This window comes from Opisthorchis viverrini, assembly GCF_000715545.1.
Source record: "Opisthorchis viverrini unplaced genomic scaffold opera_v5_13, whole genome shotgun sequence".
Taxonomy (NCBI): Eukaryota; Metazoa; Platyhelminthes; class Trematoda; order Opisthorchiida; family Opisthorchiidae; genus Opisthorchis; species Opisthorchis viverrini.
The window spans coordinates 1576158-1581075 of NW_008751669.1; positions in this window are offsets into that span (position 1 = coordinate 1576158).

Consider the following 4918-nt stretch of genomic DNA (forward strand, 5'->3'; position numbering starts at 1 on the left):
GTTTTGGCGTTTATGCTATTTAAAGACAAATTGGAAGTAAAACCGAAAATTCTGGTGAAATGGAACACGCCGGTATGATTCCACAAAATACTTGTACGGCGTCTTCTGAAATTTCAATTGTTGCCGCTTCTGTTATCCAAATTCACAATTAATTTTTATTGGGCAACTGGTAGTTTCACTCCGAGCGTTTCTGATTGGTGCATACAGTTTATTCCCAACCAACGAAACGCCATGCTTGGAATTCGACTAACTTAAAGCTGGGAAGTGCGTTACCCTTTTATTTCGGGGGATTACAGTCTTTAGCAGTGACAAACCCACAGATAGATACGTTAGTACTAATAGCCATATATAGTTGTGCGAACGTCTTGACATAAAAAACTCTGAAAACAAAGTGCGGTCATTCGCCTACCCATTTATTTAGGACGAGAGACACCTGGAACTCAGCTGAATCACTCGTTTACGATGTTTTTAAGCTCGGTTTTCTTTCGACCTCTCGTCAAAACAAGATTTGTTTGAAGATGAGTGCAGTTTGCCTATTTTATGCGAAACCGGTGGTGGGCTGTTGAACAGTTTTCAATAAAATTGAGTGGTATGTTACGTTTATGAGATGATCTTCGCATGAGAACCTAGTTAAAACTTTGGCATCTGAATACGATAAACCTTTTTCACTCCGTACTGGCATGCCTTGATAGTCCATAAAAGTGAGGTGTCTTGTGACCGGGTTTCATAACGTCTAGTTCGCTGACGTCATTTTGTCTCGCATGTCGGATTATAAGCCTACTGTTCATTTGCTAATGCAGACTTCGTTAGATATAATCATCAGTGAACCGTTTCACGGGGGTAAAGGAAAGTGTAAGTTTCTCCTTGTTGCGTTTTTTAGTGGCAAACTTTAACCGTGGCTAACTTTTTCGATGAAAATTTTATCTCTGCTTTTAAGTGATGGGAAACCATTTACGACATTAGAAAGGATGAGGTCATATCTTCCCTTATTTTAAACAACTCCACCGAAGCCCACCTTCGAACCCCAGGAACCATACGCTGACAGAAGGGTCAGTTCAAAGCAGTGAAGTTATTTCGCCATATTTGCTCAAACATCAAATGATCGGGTTTCTTAAGCTCATAAAACGTTTCGAGCTTCGAATGTTTAGTGTCGAAATATTCGTATAGGATCCATTGACGATCGCCTGCGGCACACTGTTGTTGGCGACTGAGACACATGGACTGTCTGACATGTTAAAATTTAATTTGGGTCTGAGTGTGGCTAGGGGACAAAACAAACCGAAAAATTGAACATCTGAGACGTAAACCAATAGATTTTAGCTGAACACAGTTAAACAGTGATGCCGATAGTGCGGGCCTTGTGAACTCTATATCACGTCACATGGTCCGTTAAACTAACTCTAATTTCAAGTCCTGATTAGAATAAGCGCAAAATATATTTCAGGATATCTTCTCGAAATGCCATGTACGCAGTGGATTAAGAATCCGTGTGGGACGCCCACCGGCTATGACAGATCCTCCTGTCTCCTCTATATTTACCGGTAGTGTTATGCTAGTTCCTTTTTCCAAAAAAATGCTATCCTTATAAGTTTTGAATGCATTACTGACCAAAACCCGTCGAATACTTGTGTCGTCGAATTTTGTTCAACCTTATCAAACTCAACACTCAGAGTACAAATGCTTACCTCATCAGGCAGTAATAGTTCACTAATAATTTTGGGCGCTGCTTCCGGAATCACTTTACCTCTTCCACTTGCCACCGGCGTCTATTACCGATAAATACGCATGCCGTAGTGATTGAATGATGTTTGAATTATTAACTAGTAAAATTTCATTGAGGTTGTTGTAGTTTGATCGCGCACATCAGTGCTAGTTGTAAAACGGAAGACTTACAGCTAAGAATTCCGCCCTTGTGTACATTGTCGTAAGTTATTTTTGCAAGATTACGATAAAACGCAACTCACATGAAGTTTTAATTGTTATAATTTTCTACAGGAATCGGTTGATACATGAGTAGGGTTCATGCCTGGGATTCAACGTATTCCAGTTATTTTTTCCAGTACTCACTTTCAACCCATACGGTCTTGACATAAGTTAAAATAGCTGCTGCTATCTTCCTTCACTTGCCATTGCTTATGCTGTGGCAGAGTGTAAACTGTTCTGGAACCCAACAACTCAAGCCAACTCCTGTTGGTTTTCCGGTAAGAATGGTTGAAAATTCAAATAGAACTGTCAGACTATTTCATAGTGTATATACCCAAGTAGCCTATGGGTTACGCAGCTTTGGATTCACCGGTAGGGTAAACCTGTCGTGGGCCTATGGCCAACAAATTGAAAGAAATAGGCGAAATGGTGGGTACCTAACTGACGTAAAACTTGTTCTGTGGCCTCGGCAGTTTGACTGCCTGCTTGATTGGTTCTCCGACCATGATCGAATGGTTAGTTGTTCTCCTCGACGGAGGCGTATGGGTTCAAAACTTCCTGAACTTTCGTGCGTTAAGTACGGCTGACTATGTTCAAAAATGGTCTGCGCAGAGATTCTTGGCTTTTCGACGCTAGCGGGCTCCACTTAAAGGATATAACTCTATTGGCGAGCTGGACCTTCTACTGAGAAGATTCCCCTTGTTCAGATATCTACCTTTATGACCTCGTCGATTCCAAAGCAGCGGAAGGATTGTGGCAAGCTGTGGTTAAGCATGATGAACCTATGGTCTGTTCGTGGGTTTGTCATGGAGGACAACTTTGGAGATTCTTATTTGACCAACTGGCCTTGAAATTCTGCTCTCTTGAAGCTGCGGTTCAAAACATTCCCAAAGTTTGCTTAAGTACCTGCAGGAATTGGTTGAAAAAAGCGCAGTAACTCTGATGTTCACACGGGATATTCACAGATTACGCTATTCACACCGAACAGAGATCTCAACCATAAGGGAAGACTTGAGAATTTCTAGCCCCTGTGAAAATACCTCAGGCGATTCGGATAAGCTTCAGGTGAATACTTGTATCCCAACTCACTTTTATTCATTTTATTATTTGTTTTTATTTATTTGTTAATTATTTATTTATTTAATTCATTATTTAATTCATTCAGAAAGAGTTTTGTTGGGCTGTCTATACTTTGAGCGAACCCTATGCAACAAATACTGCTTACGAACTAGTCGTAAAAAGTGTCCCTGTGTGCTTAGAAATCTGCATTATTCGCCTATTTTCCCTTGGTTAGTAGATATATGCTCACATTTCTGACGTAAGAGAAGTTTTTGCGGAAATATCGCACACAGGGAAATAATTGTGGAAACCAACAAATGGTAATGGATGAAGCGCCACTAATCTCAGTAAAACTTACTGAGCAGCTTCTGTGAAATCACGTGGAAATAATAGACTATTGGACAATGTCGACAGCATTTAGTACGTAAGAGTAATTTTCCCCACTTTCAACTTGGGTGCTCAAATGACCCCTTTGAATACATATCCTTACATGGGAAGGTTTTAGTAGCAGGTTAATTTGGATTCAGCTAGACTGTCAGCAAGTGAGAAAACTGTGCACAGTTCACTGGTCTGCGTGTTAGAGTGCTAATTTAAGTCCTTTGAATTCGGTTAGAAGTCGTCGTATTCATTTCGTGCTGGGTGCGCAGTTATCTATTGTTTTGACCACTGTTGACCGTCAGATCCGTTTGAGACGCCCGCCAATTATTGGCCTTAGGAGGAAACAGCGTGTTTCAGAAGGTTGCTGCACTAAGTTGATATAAAGATTACTTTGTAAGACCAGTGAACACCAACAAACATGGTAGAGGCATAAAAACTTCCTGGAGATGATGCAGTTACTCTGGGCGGACTAGCCGCCAAAGTAACCATGGGGTGGCGGAAGTCTATCAGAATTGTTTTGTGTTCGCCTTTTCTCGTTGTCTTTTCCATTTTCGCTCCCCTGATTTTTCTATTACACCCTCCGATTGTCAATAAATGGCTTCGAACAGCTAAACATGCACCGGTAAGTATTATGGTCTGGCTAGTTTTAGGCACATGTCATCTTCGCTGATAACAACTACATGACCCGAAAACTTGGCATTACCTATGTGTATGCAATGACATAAGTTAGGTGATTCTTCGCTTTGGCTGTCTTACTTTCGTCACTGAAACTCTTGAATTTGTTCTTATCGTTTGTACTGATTTTTTCTCACAGCGTTTTAAAGATCACTCTGATTCAACGATATTACTACTTTCCCTCGTATGTCGTTAGAAGTGAGAATCGACTTTTTACTGACTCCGGATGAACCGTTAGGCCATTCGTGTCTCACTAAAGATTGGGTTCAGGTCACATGACCGCTGTCGAGGCTGTCATCTCTTGACATTGGTGACAAGAGGAAAGTCTGTGTGCAATATCTCTAGCAGTACTGAGGTAAAGTTCCAATCTCTATTTCCCAAGATTTAGCTGGCGGGGTACATTTGCATATGCAGAAATGGTCATTCCATGGCAGACACTAGAGTGAACAAAAGTGATGGTCAAACCTCCGGTCATTTTTATTCCAATGTGGTTTACCTTTTGGCAAAATGTAAAGAATCACGCCACATAATCATTCAAAACCTGATGAATACATTGTACTTGATTTCTGCCGGAAGGGTATAAAACTTCCCCACTAATAGCTTATCCAGTAACTTTACACGGAGTTGGTCAAAACACGACTAATTTAAACGAATATCATTGAACCCCGCAGCATATTTCTTTTAGGCTTTGGAGTCAGATTGTTTTACTCTGATGTGAGCTTTCGCTGTACTGTTCAGGGTGTTGTATTTGTGGTGTTAGATGATGTTGCTAGACCTGATTAAAATGCTGTTCATTCTGTGGCGATTTTATGCTTGCAGACGAACCAACTGGCTCTTCAAAGTAATAAATGGCGCGAACATAGTCAAAATGACACATCTGACA